At 48.2% G+C, this 15,866-nt stretch overlaps 1 long non-coding RNA gene across 1 annotated transcript; it reads left to right on the top strand.

Annotated features, from left to right (window-relative positions):
• The first annotated feature begins 6,403 nt into the window (after window positions 1–6,403).
• LOC135442028 (uncharacterized) lies at window positions 6,404–13,131 on the top strand. The gene is made up of 3 exons (XR_010438603.1): window positions 6,404–6,540; window positions 9,655–9,780; window positions 13,046–13,131. It is a non-coding gene; the product is annotated as an uncharacterized LOC135442028 (long non-coding RNA).
• Window positions 13,132–15,866: the final 2,735 nt, after the last annotated feature.

Genomic DNA, 15,866 nt, shown 5'->3' with positions numbered 1-15,866 from the left:
GGGCATGGACAAGCCCCCTGAGGGCGGTGCGCAGCGGCGGGCCGCCTGCACCGAGGCCCTTCTGCAGCACGTGGGCAGGGCCGGCAGGGACGGCAAACCGGCGTGGGGACATCTGATACTGCACAAAGGGGTACGGGAATAGGAGAAAAATGGATAAAATATTGGCGGGGTGTGGGCGCTGTGCGGCACCAGAGCCCCCCTGAGGGCGTTCATGGCTGCCGGGATCTGAGGGGGTCCCTCATGGCCGGCAGGGTGTGGGCCCCTCCCTGAGGGCATTCATGGCCGGCAGGGTGTGGGCGTGTGTGTCACCGGAGCCCCTCTGAGGGAGGTCATGGCTGCCGGATCTGAGGGAGTTCGTGGCTGCCATGATCTGACGGGGTCCCTCATGGCTGCCGTGATCTGAGGGCGTTCATGGCGGGCAGCGTAGTGGGCGCTGTGGAGCACCAGAGCCCCCTGAGGGCGTTCATGGCTGCCGGGATGTGAGGGCATTCATGGCGAGCAGAGTGTGGGCGCTGTGGCACCAGAACCCCCTGAGGGCGTTCATGGCTGCCGGGCCGCCGGTGTAGCTTCACCCCTGAGGGCATTCATGGCGGGCAGGGTGTGGGCGTCCCCCTGAGAGCGTTCATGGCGGGCAGGGTGTGGGCGCTGTGCGGCACCGCCTGCATCGGCCTGGGCATGGACAGAGCCCCCTGAGGCGGTGCTGCAGCACGGCGGGCCCGCCTGCACCGAGGCCTTCCTGCAGCAACGTGGGCAGGGCCGGCAGGGACGGCAAAACCGGCGTGGGGACATCTGATACTGCACAAAGGGTACGGGAATAGGAGAAAAATGGATAAAATATTGGTGGGGTGTGGGCGCTGTGCGGACCAGAGCTCTCTGAGGGAGGCTGTGGCTGCCGGTATCTGACAGTGTCTCTCATGGCTGCCGGGATCTGAGGGCGTTCGTGGTGGGCAGGTGTGGGCACTGTGAGGCAGCAGAGCTCCCTGAGGGCGTTCATGGCGGGCAGGATCTGAGGGGGTCCCTCATGGCTGCCAGGATCTGAGGGAGTTCATGGCTGCTGGGGTGTCGGTGCTGTGCAGCACCAGAGCCCCCTGAGAGCGTTCAATGGCTGCCGGGATGTGAGGGGGTCCTACATGGCTGCCGGGATCTAAGGGAGTTCATGGCTGCTGGGATGTGAGGGGTCCCTCATGGCGGGCAGGGTGTGCACATCGCCCTTAGGGCGTTCATGGCGGGCCGGGTGTGGGCGCTGTGCGGCACCGCCTGCATCGGCCTGGGCATGGACAGAGCCCCCCTGAGGGCGGTGCTGCAGCACGGCGGGCCCGCCTGCACCGAGGCCTTCCTGCAGCACGTGGGCAGGGCCGGCAGGGACGGCAAACCGGCGTGGGGACATCTGATACTGCACAAAGGGGTACGGGAATAGGAGAAAAAATGGATAAAATATTGGCGGGGTGTGGGGGCTGTGAGGCACCAGAGCCCCCTGAGGGCGTTCATGGCGGGCAGGGTGTGGGTGTTGTGCGGCACTGGAGCCCCTCTGAAGGGAGTTCACGGCTGCCGGGATCTGAGGGGGTCCCTCATGGCTGCCGGGATCTAAGGGAGTTCATGGCTACGGGGATGTGAGGGGTCCCTCATGGCGGGCAGGGTGTGGGCGTCCCCTGAGGGCGTTCACGGCGGGCAGGGTGTGGGTGCTGTGCGGCACCAGAGTCCCTGAGGGAGTTCATGGCTGCCGGGATCTGACAGGGTCCCTCATGGCTGCCGGGATCTAAGGGAGTTCATGGCTGCCGGGATCTGAGGGGGTCCCTCATGGCGGGCAGGGTGTGGGCGCCCCCCTGAGGGCGTTCATGGCGGGCCGGGTGTGGGCGCTGTGCGGCACCGCCTGCATCGGCCTGGGCATGGACAGAGCCCCCCTGAGGGCGGTGCTGCAGCACGGCGGGCCCGCCTGCACCGAGGCCTTCCTGCAGCACGTGGGCAGGGCCGGCAGGGACGGCAAACCGGCGTGGGGACACCTGATACTGCACAAAGGGGTACGGGAATAGGAGAAAAATGGATAAAATTTGGCGGGGGTGGGCGCTGTGCGGCACCAGAGCCCCCTGAGGGCGTTCATGGCGGGCAGGGTGTGGGTGCTGTGCGGCACCAGAGCTCCTCTGAGGGCGTTCATGGCGGGCAGGGTGTGGGCGCTGTGCGGAACCAGAGCCCCTCTGAGGGAGTTCATGGCTGCCGGGATCTGACAGGGTCCCTCATGGCTGCCGGGATCTGAGGGAGTTCATGGCTACTGGGATCTGAGTGGGTCCCTCATGGCGGGCATGGTGTGGGCACTGTGCGGCACCAGAGCTCCCTGAGGGCGTTCATGGCTGCCGGGATCTGAGGGCGTTCATGGCGGGCCGGGTGTGGGCGCTGTGCGGCACCGCCTGCATCGGCCTGGGCATGGACAGAGCCCCCCTGAGGGCGGTGCTGCAGCACGGCGGGCCCGCCTGCACCGAGGCCTTCCTGCAGCACGTGGGCAGGGCCGGCAGGGACGGCAAACCGGCGTGGGGACACCTGATACTGCACAAAGGGGTACGGGAATAGAGAAAAAATGGGGAAAAAATTGGCTGGGTGTGGGCACTGTGAGGCACCAGAGCCCCCCTGAGGGCGTTCATGGCTGCCGGGATCTGAGGGGGTCCCTCATGGCGGGCAGGTTGTGGGCGCTGTGCAGCACCGGAGCCTCCCTGAGGGAGTTCATGGCTGCTGGGATATGAGGGGGTCCCTCATGGCTGCCAGGATGTGGGTGTTGTGCGGCACCAGAGCTCCTCTGAGGGCGTCCCTCATGGCGGGAAGGGTGTGGGTGTTGTGCAGCACCAGAGCCCCCTGAGGACGTTCATGGCGCCGGGATCTGAGGGCGTTCATGGCTGCTGGGATGTGGGTGTTGTGCGGCACAGAGCCCTCTGAGGGCGTTCATGGCTGCCGGGATCTGAGGGGGTCCCTCATGGTGGACAGAGTGTGGGCGGCCCCTGAGGGCGTTCATGGCCGGCAGGGTGTGGGTGTTGTGCGGCACCAGAGCCACTCTGAGGGCGTTCACGGCTGCCGGGATCTGAGGGCGTTCATGGCGGGCCGGGTGTGGGCGCTGTGCGGCACCGCCTGCATCGGCCTGGGCATGGACAGAGCCCCCTGAGGGCGGTGCTGCAGCACGGCGGGCCCGCCTGCACCGAGGCCTTCCTGCAGCACGTGGGCAGGGCCGGCAGGGACGGCAAACCGGCGTGGGGACACCTGATACTGCACAAAGGGGTACGGGAATAGGAGAAAAATGGATAAAATATTGGCGGGGTGTGGGCGCTGTGCGGTACCAGAGCTCCCTGAGGGCGTTCATGGCTGCCGGGATCTGAGGGGGTCCCTCATGGCGGGCAGGGTGTGGGCGCCCCCCTGAGGGCGTTCATGGCTGCCGGGATCTGAGGGCGTTCATGGCGGGCCGGGTGTAGCCTCCCCCCTGAGGGCGTTCATGGCGGGCCGGGTGTGGGCGCTGTGCGGCACCGCCTGCATCGGCCTGGGCATGGACAGAGCCCCCCTGAGGGCGGTGCTGCAGCACGGCGGGCCCGCCTGCACCGAGGCCTTCCTGCAGCACGTGGGCAGGGCCGGCAGGGACGGCAAACCGGCGTGGGGACATCTGATACTGCACAAAGGGGTACGGGAATAGGAGAAAAATGGATAAAATATTGGCGGGGTGTGGGCGCTGTGCGGTACCAGAGCTCCTCTGAGGGCGTTCATGGCTGCCGGGATCTGAGGGAGTTCATGGTTGCTGGGGTGTGGGTGTTCTGCGGCACCAGAGCCCCTGAGGGCGTTCATGGCTGCTGGATCTGAGGGCGTTCATGGTGGGCGGGGTGTGGGCGCTGTGCGGCACCAGAGCCCCCCTGAGGGCGTTCATGGCAGGCCGGGTGTGGGCGCTGTGCGGCACCAGAGCCCCTCTGAGGACGTTCATGGCTGCCGGGATCTGAGGGCGTTCAGTGCGGGCCGGGTGTGGGCGCTGTGCGGCACCGCCTGCATCGGCCTGGGCATGGACAGAGCCCCCCTGAGGGCGGTGCTGCAGCACGGCGGGCCCGCCTGCACCGAGGCCTTCCTGCAGCACGTGGGCAGGGCCGGCAGGGACGGCAAACCGGCGTGGGGACATCTGATACTGCACAAAGGGGTACGGGAATAGAGAAAAAATGGATAAAATATTGGCGGGGTGTGGGCGCTGTGCGGCACCAGAGCCGCTCTGAGGGGGTCCCTCATGACTGCCGGGATGTGAGGGGGTCCCTCATGGCGGGCAGGGTGTGGGCGCTGTGAGGCACCAGAGCCCCTCTGAGGGCGTTCATGGTGGGCAGGGTGTGGGTGTTGTGCGGCACCGGAGCTCCTCTGAGGGAGTTCATGGCTGCCGGGATCTAAGGGAGTTCATGGCTGCTGGGATGTGGGCGCGGTGCGGCACCAGAGCCCCCTGAGGGAGTTCATGGCTGCCGGGTTCTGACAGGGTCCCTCATGGCTGACGGGATCTGAGGGAGTTCATGGCTGCTGGGATGTGGGCGCTGTGCAGCACCGGAGCCCCCCTGAGGGCGTTCATGGCGGGCAGGGTGTGGGTGCTGTGGGTCCCCAGAGCCCCCGGAGAGCGTTCATGGCTGCCGGGATGTGAGGGCGTTCATGGCGGGCCGGGTGTAGCCTCCCCCCTGAGGGCATTCATGGCGGGCCGGGTGTGGGCGCTGTGCGGCACCGCCTGCATCGGCCTGGGCATGGACAGAGCCCCCCTGAGGGCGGTGCTGCAGCACGGCGGGCCCGCCTGCACCGAGGCCTTCCTGCAGCACGTGGGCAGGGCCGGCAGGGACGGCAAACCGGCGTGGGGACATTTGATACTGCACAAAGGGGTACGGGAATAGAGAAAAAATGGATTAAATATTGGCGGGGTGTGGGCGCTGTGCGGGACCAGAGCTCCTCTGAGGGCGTTCATGGCTGCCGGGATCTGACAGGGGCCCTCATGGCCGGCAGGGTGTGGCCAGTGTGTGTCACCGGAGCCCCTCTGAGGGAGGTCATGGCTGCCGGGATCTGAGGGACTTCATGGTGGGCAGGGTGTGGGTGCTGTGCGGTACCAGAAGCCCCCGTGAGGGCGTTCATGGCGGGCAGGAATGTGGGTGTTGTGTGGCACCAGAAACCCCTGAGAGAGTTCATGGCTGCTGGGATGTGACAGGGTCCCTCATGGCTGCCGGGATCTGAGGGAGTTCATGGCTGCTGCGATGTGAGGAGTCCCTCATGGCCGGCAGGGTGTGGGCGACCCCCCGAGGCCGTTCATGGCGCGCTGGGTGTGGGCGATGTGCGGCACCAGAGCCCCCTGAGGGCGTTCATGGCTGCCGGGATCTGAGGGGGTCCCTCATGGCTGCCATGATCTGAGGGCGTTCATGGTGGGCAGGGTGTGGGCACTGTGGGGCACCGCCTGCATCGGCCTGGGCATGGACAGAGCCCCCCTGAGGGCGGTGCTGCAGCAAGGCGGGCCCGCCTGCACCGAGGCCTTCCTGCAGCACGTGGGCAGGGCCGGCAGGGACGGCAAACCGGCGTGGGGACACCTGATACTGCACAAAGGGGTACGGGAATAGAGAAAAAATGGGGAAAAAATTGGCTGGGTGTGGGCACTGTGAGGCACCAGAGCCCCCCTGAGGGCGTTCATGGCTGCCGGGATCTGAGGGGGTCCCTCATGGCGGGCAGGGTGTGGGCGCCTCCTGAGGGCGTTCATGGCGGGCCGGGTGCGGGCATTGTGTGTCACCGGAGCCCCTCTGAGGGAGGTCATGGCTGCCGGGATCTGAGGGCGTTCATGGCGGGCAGGGTGTGGGCGCTGTGCGGCACCAGAGCCCCTCTGAGGGCGTTCATGGCTGCCGGGATCTGAGGGCGTTCATGGCGGGCCGGGTGTAGCCTCCACCCTGAGGGCGTTCATGGCGGGCCGGGTGTGGGCGCTGTGCGGCACCGCCTGCATCGGCCTGGGCATGGACAGAGCCCCCCTGAGGGCGGTGCTGCAGCACGGCGGGCCCGCCTGCACCGAGGCCTTCCTGCAGCACGTGGGCAGGGCCGGCAGGGACGGCAAACCGGCGTGGGGACATCTGATACTGCACAAAGGGGTACGGGAATAGAGAAAAAATGGATAAAATATGGTCGGGGTGTGAGCGCTGTGCGGCACCAGAGCCCCTATGAGGGCGTTCATGGCGGGCAGGGTGTGGGTGTTGTGCGGCACTGGAGCCCCTCTGAAGGGAGTTCATGGCTGCCGGGATCTGACAGGGTCCCTCATGGCTGCCGGGATCTAAGGGAGTTCATGGCTGCTGGGATGTGAGGGGTCCCTCATGGCGGGCAGGGTGTGGGCGTCCCCTGAGGGCGTTCATGGCGGGCCGGGTGTGGGCGCTGTGCGGCACCGCCTGCATCGGCCTGGGCATGGACAGAGCCCCCCTGAGGGCGGTGCTGCAGCACGGCGGGCCCGCCTGCACCGAGGCCTTCCTGCAGCACGTGGGCAGGGCCGGCAGGGACGGCAAACCGGCGTGGGGACATCTGATACTGCACAAAGGGGTACGGGAATAGGAGAAAAATGGATAAAATATTGGCGGGGTGTGGGTGCTGTGTGGCACCAGAGCTCTTCTGAGGGAGGCCGTGGCTGCCAGTATCTGACAGTGTCTCTCATGGCTGCCGGGATCTGAGGGCATTCGTGGTGGGCAGGGTGTGGGCACTGTGAGGCAGCAGAGCTCCCCTGAGGGCGTTCATGGCGGGCAGGATCTGAGGGAGTCCCTCATGGCTGCCAGGATCTGAGGGAGTTCATGGCTGCTGGGGTGTGGGTGCTGTGCAGCACTAGAGCCCCCTGAGAGCGTTCATGGCTGCCGGGATGTGAGGGGGTCCCTCATGGCGGGCCGGGTGTAGCCTCCCCCCCATGAGGGCGTTCATGGCGGGCAGGGTGTGGGCGCTGTGAGGCACCAGAGCCCCTCTGAGGGAGTTCATGGCTGCCGGGATCTGACAGGGTCCCTCATGGCTGCCGGGATCTGAGGGAGTTCATGGCTGCTGGGATGTGGGCGCTGTGCGGCACCAGAGCCCCCCTGAGGGCGTTCATGGCTGCCGGGATCTGAGGGGGTCCCTCATGGCGGGCAGGGTGTGGGCGCCCCCTTGAGGGCGTTCATGGCGGGCGGGGTGTGGGCGCTGTGCGGCACCAGAGCCCCCTGAGGGCGTTCATGGCTGCCGGGATGTGAGGGGTCCCTCATGGCGGGCAGGGTGTGGGCGCTGTGCGGCACCAGAGCCCCCTGAGGGCGTTCATGGCTGCCGGGATCTGAGAGGGTCCCTCATGGCCGGCAGGGTGTGCGCATCCCCCTGAGAACATTCATGGCGGGCAGGGTGTGGGCGCTGTGCGGCACCAGAGCCCCCCTGAGGGCGTTCATGGCTCCCGGGATCTGAGAGCATGCATGGCGGGCAGGGTGTGCACATTGCCCTGAGGGCGTTCATGGCGGGCCGGGTGTGGGCGCTGTGCGGCACCGCCTGCATCGGCCTGGGCATGGACAGAGCCCCCCTGAGGGCGGTGCTGCAGCACGGCGGGCCCGCCTGCACCGAGGCCTTCCTGCAGCACGTGGGCAGGGCCGGCAGGGACGGCAAACCGGCGTGGGGACACCTGATACTGCACAAAGGGGTACGGGAATAGAGAAAAATGGATAAAATATTGGCGGGGTGTGGGCGCTGTGCGGCACCAGAGCTCCTCTGAGGGCGTTCATGGCGGGCAGGGTGTGGGCGCCCCCCTGAGGGCGTTCATGGCGGGCAGGGTGTGGGCACTGTGCAACACCAGAGCCCCCTGAGGGCGTTCATGGCTGCCGGGATCTGAGGGGGTCCCTCATGGCGGGCAGGGTGTGGGCGCTGTGCAGCACTGGAGCCTCCCTGAGGGAGTTCATGGCCGCTGGGATATGAGGGGGTCCCTCATGGCTGCCGGCGTGTGGGTGCTGTGCGGCACCAGAGCCCTCTGAGGGCGTTCATGGCGTCCCTCACAAAAGGGTGAGGGAATGAGGAGAAACAAGGAAAGAATTTGCGCGGGGGCATCCACGGCCCTGGAATCCGGCTATCTGGTGAGGGGCGAAGGCCAGGGAGGAGGGGCTCCGGGGCTACAGCCAACCATAACTCCCAGAGAAAAGAAAATTCTGGAAACCTGGGAGGAGAAAAGGAGTGATTGACTGAGCCCAAGGAGGAGACACTTTCACTTTATAAGAGAAACCAGGGGAGGAGCAGTTTCGTTTCCATGGCAACGTAACTGACAGGGTAGCAACAGGAAGTGCTGGGAAAGGGAGAAACCATTTAATACAGAAAATGGGGGGAGCAAACGAACAAACTTAAGGGAAAGGGAGAAACCATTTAATACAGAAAATGGGGGGAGCAAACTAACAAACTTAAGGGAAAGGGAGAAACCATTTAATACTGAAAATGGGGGGAGCAAACTAACGAACTTAAGGGAAAGGGAGAAACCATTTAATACAGAAAATGGGGGGAGCAAACTAACAAACTTAAGAACACACCACAGCAAGAGTTAAAATTGGAAAAATATCAGGAAAATATTGGGAAAATTTTGAGGAAAATTTGGGCGAAAATCAGGAAAAAATGAAGGGAAATTTTGTGGAAAATTGGGAGAAAGTTAAGGGAAAAAATTGGGGAAAACATGGAGGAAAATTTAGGGGAAATTGGGAAATGGTTGGGAGAAATTATGGGGGAAATTGGCAGGAAATTGGGGAAAAAAATCAGGAAAATATGGGGGGAAATCGAGAAAAAATTTGGAAAAATTGGACAAAAATTAAGAAAATTTGGTGGAATTTTTAGCAAAAAATTGGACAAAAATTGAGAAAATTTGGTGGAAATTTTGGCAAAAAATTGGACAAAAATTGAGAAAATTTGGTGGAAGTTTTAGCAAAAAATTGGAGAAAAATTGAGAAAACTTGGAGGAAATTTTAGGCAAAAATTGGGGAAGAGTCAGGAAAATAAATGGGGAAAATTGGGAAATATCAGGAAAAATAAGAAAAATTTGGGGAAAATATTGGTTAAAATGAGGGGAAAAAAGGGAAAAATCGGGAGAAAAAATGGGGGAAAATAAGGAAAAGTTTGGGTGAAAATTTGGGAAAATTAGATAAAAAAATCAGGAAAAATTTGAGGGGAAAATTGGGAAAAATTTGGAAAAGATCAGGAAAAATTTGGGAAAAATGGAGGGAATGTTTGGGAAAAAGGGGGAAAATAATTTGGAGAAAAATTGGGAAAAAATAGGGAAAATTTGGAGAGAAAGTCTGGGAAAAATTTGGGAAAAAATCAGAGAAAATTTGGGGGAAAAGATCGGGAAGAAATTGGGAAAATGTTGGGGGAATTGCGGAAAATTGGGGAAAAATTGTGAGAAAAAATTGGGAAAAAATCAGAAAAAAATTGGGAAAAAAATCTCAGAAATTTGGGGGGAAATTTTTAGAAAATTTGGGAAAAAATTGGGGAATTTATGAGAAAAAATTGGGGGATTTGAGGCAAAAAATTTGAATTTTCGGGATAAAAAATTTGAATTTTTGGGGGAAAAAAGTGAAATTTTGGTGGAATTTTAAGGGATTTGTGCCAAATTTTGGGGTTTTTTTGGGAAAATTTCCTCAAATTGTAAATTTTGGAATTAATTTTGAATTTTTTTCCTTCCAGGGCGAGGATTTTCTGGAATTGCGGCGTCACATCCATGAAAATTCGGTGGATTATTGGGCGGTCAAGGCTTTGGTGCAAAGAGTTTTTGTGCCTTGTAAATGTCCAGAAATTCAGGAAAATTCCCAGGTTTGGAGCACAAAAAATGGGGAAAAAATTGGATTTTTTGGCAGGAAAATTCCCCAAAAAATGGAAAAAAATTGGATTTTTAGTGGGGAAAAAATTGGATTTTTTGGCAGGAAAATTCCCCCAAAAAATGAAAAAAAAATTGGATTTTTTGGTAGGAAAATTCCCCAAAAAATGAAAAAAAAATTGGATTTTTAATGGGGAAAAAATTGGATTTTTTGGCAGGAAAATTCCCCAAAAAATGAAAAAAAATTGAGTTTTTGATGAGAAAAAAATTGGATTTTTTGGCAGGAAAATTCCCCAAAAAATGAAAAAAAAATTGGATTTTTGGTGAGAAAAAAATTGGATTTTTTGGCAGGAAAATTCCCCAAAAAATGAGAAAATATTGAGTTTTTGATGAGAAAAAAAATTGAATTTTTTGGCAGGAAAATTCCCCAAAAAATAAAAAAAAATTGGAATTTTTGGGGTTTTTTCCATAGGAAATTTCAGGAAAATTCCCAGGTTTGGAGCCCAAAAAATGGGGAAAAAAGGGAAATCTGAATGGGGAAAAAATTGGATTTTTTGGCAGAAAAATTCCCCAAAAAATGGAAAAAAATTGGATTTTTAATGGGGAAAAAATTGGATTTTTTGGCAGGAAAATTCCCCAAAAAATGGAAAAAAATTGGATTTTTTGGCAGGAAAATTCCCCAAAAAATGGAAAAAAATTGAGTTTTTGATGAGAAAAAAATTGTATTTTTTGGCAGAAAAATTCCCCCAAAAATGAAAAAAGATTGAGTTTTTAATGAGAAAAAAATTGGATTTTTTGGCAGGAAAATTCCCAAAAAAATGGAAAAAAATTGGATTTTTAATGGGGAAAAAATTGGATTTTTTGGCAGGAAAATTGCCCAAAAAATGAAAAAAAATTGAGTTTTTAATGGGGAAAAAATTGGATTTTTTGGCAGAAAAATTCCCCAAAAAATGAAAAAAAAATTGGATTTTTTTTTTTTGTTTTTTTTCATAAGGAATTCCAGGAAAATTCTCAATAAATTCCCCAAAATTGGGAATTTTTGGGGTTTTTTTCCACAGAAAATTCCAAAAAAATCCAGGAAAATTCCCAGGTTTGGAGCCCAAAAAATGGGGAAAAAAGGGAAATTTGAATGGGGAAAAAATTGGATTTTTTGGCAGGAAAATTCCCCAAAAAATGAAAAAAAATTGAGTTTTTAATGGGGAAAAAATTGGATTTTTTGGCAGGAACATTACAGAAAAAATGAAAAAAAAATTGGTTTTTTTGTGAAATTTTAATGGGGAAAAATTGAATTTTTTGGCAGGAAAATTCTCCAAAAAATGAAAAAAAATTGAATTTTTTGGCAGGAAAATTCCCCAAAAAATGAAAAAAAACTTGAATTTTTAATGAAAAAAAAATTGGATTTTTTGGCAGGAAAATTCCCCCAAAAAATGAAAAAAAAATTGGATTTTTTGGGAAATTTTAATGGGGAAAAATTGGATTTTTTGGCAGGAAAATTCCCCCAAAAAATGAAAAAAAATTGGGATTTTTTGAGTTTTTTTTCATAAGGAATTCCAGGGAAATTCTCAATAAATCCCCCAAAATTGGGAATTTTTAGTGAGTAAAAATTGGAATTTTAGGGGATTTTTTAAAAAAAAAATTTGAATTTTGGGCTTATTTTCACACAAAAAAATTCCCAAAAAATCCAGAAAAATTCCCAGCCTTAAATCCCATTAAAAACTAAAAAAATTGAATTTTTAATGAGAAAAAATTTGAATTTTAGGGGATTTTTTTCCTAAAAAATTTGAATTTTGGCCTTATTTTCACCCAAAAAAATTCCCAAAAAATCCAGAAAAATTCCCACGTTTGATTCCCATTAAACACTGAAAAAATTTGAATTTTTAATGAGAAAAAATTGGGATTTTTAAAAAAATAATTTGAATTTTGGGCTTATTTTCACACAAAAAATTCCCAAAAAATCCAGGAATATTCCCAGGTTTGATTCCCATTAAACACTGAAAAAATTTGAATTTTTAATGAGAAAAAATTGGAATTTTAGGGGATTTTTTCAAAAAAAAATTTGAATTTTGGGCTTATTTTCACCCAAAAAAATTCCCAAAAAATCCAGAAAAATTCCCAGCCTTAAATCCCATTAAACACTGAAAAAATTTGAATTTTTAATGAGAAAAAATTGGAATTTTAGGGGATTTTTTCCATAAATAATTTGAATTTTGGCCTTATTTTCACCCAAAAAAATTCCCAAAAAATCCCGAAAAATTCCCAGCCTTAAATCCCATTAAACACTGAAAAAATTTGAATTTTTAATGAGAAAAAATTGGAATTTTAGGGGATTTTTTTTCAAAAATAATTTGAATTTTGGGCTTTTTTTTGCACAAAAAAATTCCCAAAAAATCCCGAAAAATTCCCAGCCTTAAATCCCATTAAACACTGAAAAAATTTGAATTTTTAATGAGAAAAAATTGGAATTTTTAATGAAAAAAAATTTGAATTTTAGGGGATTTTTTTCCAAAAAAAATTGAATTTTGGGCTTATTTTCACACAGAAAAAATTCCCAAAAAATCCAGAAAAATTCCCAGGTTTGATTCCCATTAAACACTGAAAAAAATTGAATTTTTAATGAGAAAAAATTCGAATTTTTAATGAGAAAAAATTAGAATTTTAGGGGATTTTTTTCAAAATAATTTGAATTTTGGCCTTATTTTCACCCAAAAAAATTCCCAAAAAATCCAGAAAAATTCCCATGTTTGATTCCCATTAAACACTGAAAAAATTTGAATTTTTAATGAGAAAAAATTGGAATTTTAGGGGATTTTTTCCAAAAAAAATTTGAATTTTGGGGTTATTTTTCACCCAAAAAAATTCCCAAAAAATCCCGAAAAATTCCCAGGTTTGGTTCCCATTAAACACTAAAAAAATTCGAATTTTTAATGAGAAAAAATTCGAATTTTAGGGGATTTTTTCAAAAAAAAATTTGAATTTTAGGCTTATTTTCACCCAAAAAAATTCCCAAAAAATTCCCACTTTTGATTCCCATTAAACACTGAAAAAATTTGAATTTTTAATGAGAAAAAATTCAAATTTTTAATGAGAAAAAATTGGAATTTTAGGCCTTTTTTTCCAAAAAAATTGAATTTTGGCCTTATTTTCACCCAAAAAAATTCCCAAAAAATCCTGAAAAATTCCCAGCCTTAAATCCCATTAAACACTAAAAAAAAATTTAATTTTTAATCATAAAAATTTTTATTTTAATTTCTTTTTTTACAGGAAATCCCAGCCAGGAGGTGCCGAGGCCACGAGCGCGCCCTCCCCGTGCAGGAGCTGGAGCAGAGCCTGGACCTGAGGCAGGAGGGTAAAAAATCCAAATTTATCCCAAAAATCCAAAAATTCCAAATTCCCAAATTCCCAAAAATTTCATTTTCCCAAAATCCCCCTTTTTTCCTCCAAAAATTCCCATTTTTTTGTCATTTATTCCCTTTTTTTCTGTCATTTTTCCTCAATTAATTCCCTTGAAAATTCCATTTTTTCTGTCATTATTTCCATAATTAATTCCCTTGAAAATTCCATTTTTTCTGTCATTAATTCCCTTTTTTCTGTCATTTTTCCTCAATTAATTCCCTTAAAAATTCCCTTTTTTCTGTCATTTTTCCATAATTAATTCCCTTTTTTCTGTCATTTTTTCTTAATTAATTCCCTTTTTTTTTTCATTTTTTCCTTAATTAATTTCCTTGAAAATTCCCTTTTTTCTCTCATTTTTTCCATAATTAATTCCCTTTTTTCTCTCATTTTTTCCATAATTAATTCCCTTGAAAATTCCCTTTTTTCTGTCATTTTTTCATTAATTAATTCCCTTTTTTCTGTCATTTTTTCCTCAATTAATTCCCTTGAAAATTCCATTTTTTCTGTCATTAATTCCCTTTTTTCTGTCATTTTTTCCTTAATTAATTCCCTTTTTTCTGTCATTTTTTTTCATTAATTAATTCCCTTTTTTCTGTCATTTGTCCTCAATTTTTTCCCTTGAAAATTCCCTTTTTTCTCATTTTTTTTCTTAATTAATTCCTTTGAAAATTCCCTTTTTCCTGTCATTTTTTCCTTAATAATTATATTTTTTCTGCCACTTTTTCCTTAATTAATTCCCTTTTTTCTGTCATTTTTTTTAATTAATTCCCTTTTTTCTGTCATTTTTCCTTCATGAATTCCTTTAAAAATTCCCTTTTTTCTGTCATTTTTCCATAATTAATTCCCTTTTTTTTGTCATTTTTCCTTAATTAATTTCCTTGAAAATTCCATTTGTTCTCTCATTTTTTCATTAATTAATTCCCTTTTTTGTGTCATTTTTCCTCAATTAATTCCCTTGAAAATTCCATTTTTTCTGTCATTATTTCCATAATTAATTCCCTTGAAAATTCCATTTTTTCTGTCATTTATTCCTTTTTTCTGTCATTTTATCCTCCATTAATTCCCTTAAAAATTCTATTTATTCTGTCATTTTTCTTTGATTAATTCCCTTAAAAATTCCCTTTTTTCTGTCATTTTATCCTCAATTAATTCCCTTGAAAATTCCCTTTTTTTTGTCATTTTTCCTTCATTAATTTCCTTAAAAATTCTCTTTTTTCTGTCGCTTTTCCTTCATTAATTCCCTTAAAAATTCCAGTTTTTTTGTCATTTTTTCCTTAATAGATTCCCTTTTTTCTTTCATTTTTTCCTTAATAGATTCCCTTTTTCTTTCATTTTGCCTTCATTAATTCCCTTGAAAATTCCCATTTTTTCTGTTATTTTTCCTTAAAAAATTCCCTTGAAAATTCCATTTTTTTGGTCATTTTTCCTTAATTAATTCCCTTAAAAATTCCCATTTTTCTGTCATTTTTCCTTAAAAAATTCCCTTTTTTCTGTCATTTTTCCTTCATTAATTCCCTTTTTTCTGTCATTTTTCCTTTGAAAATTCCCTTTTTTCTCTCATTTTTTCCTTAATTATTTCCCTTTTTTCTGTCATTTTTCCCTTAATTAATTCCTTTGAAAATTCCATTTTTTCTGTCATTTTTTCCTTAATTAATTCCCTTTTTTCTTTCGTTTTTCCTTTGAAAATTCCCTTTTTTCTGTCATTTTTCCTTCATTAATTCCCTTTTTTCTTTCATTTTTCCTCAATTAATTCCCTTGAAAATTCCATTTTTTCTGTTATTTTTTTCATTAATTAATTCCCTTTTTTTTGTCATTTTTTTTAATTAATTCCCCTTTTTTCTGTCATTTTTTCCTCAATTAATTCCCTAAAAAATTCCATTTTTTCTGTCTTTTTTCATTAATTAATTCCCTTTTTTTCTGCCATTTTTCCTTAATAAATTCCCTTAAAAATTCCCTTTTTTCTGTAATTTTTTCCATAATTAATTCCGTTTTTTCTGTCATTTTTCCTTCATTCATTCCCTTAAAAATTCCCTTTTTTGTGTCATTTTGTCCTTCATTAATTCCCTTTTTTCTCTCATTTTTTCATTAATTAATTCCCTTTTTTGTGTCATTTTTTCCTTAATAAATTCCCTTGAAAATTCCCTTTTTTCTGTCATTTTTCCTCAATTAATTCCTTTTAAAATTCCCTTTTTCCTGTCATTTTTTCCATAATTAATTCCCTTTTTTCTGTCGTTTTTCCTTCATTAATTCCCTTTTTTCTGTCATTTTTCCTTAAATAATTCCTTTAAAAATTCCCTTTTTTCTGTCATTTTTCCCTTAATTAATTCCTTTGAAAATTCCATTTTTTCTGTCATTTTTTCCTTAATTAATTCCCTTTTTTCTTTCATTTTTCCTTCATTAATTCCCTTTTTTTTCTGACATTTTTCCTTTGAAAATTCCCTTTTTTCTCTCATTTTTTCCTTAATTATTTCCCTTTTTTCTGTCATTTTTTTCATTAATTAATTCCCTTTTTTCTGTCATTTTTTCCTTAATTAATTCCCTTTTTTCTGTCATTTTTCCTCAATTAATTCCCTTGAAAATTCCCTCTTTTCTGTCATTTTTCCTCAATTAATTCCCTTGAAAATTCCATTTTTTCTGTCATTAATTCCTTTCTTTCTGTAATTTTTCCTCAATTAATTCCCTTGAAAAT

Source organism: Zonotrichia leucophrys, unplaced genomic scaffold, assembly GCF_028769735.1.
Source record: "Zonotrichia leucophrys gambelii isolate GWCS_2022_RI unplaced genomic scaffold, RI_Zleu_2.0 Scaffold_874_20433, whole genome shotgun sequence".
Lineage (NCBI taxonomy): Eukaryota > Metazoa > Chordata > Aves > Passeriformes > Passerellidae > Zonotrichia > Zonotrichia leucophrys.
This window is presented reverse-complemented; position numbering and strand designations above follow the sequence as displayed.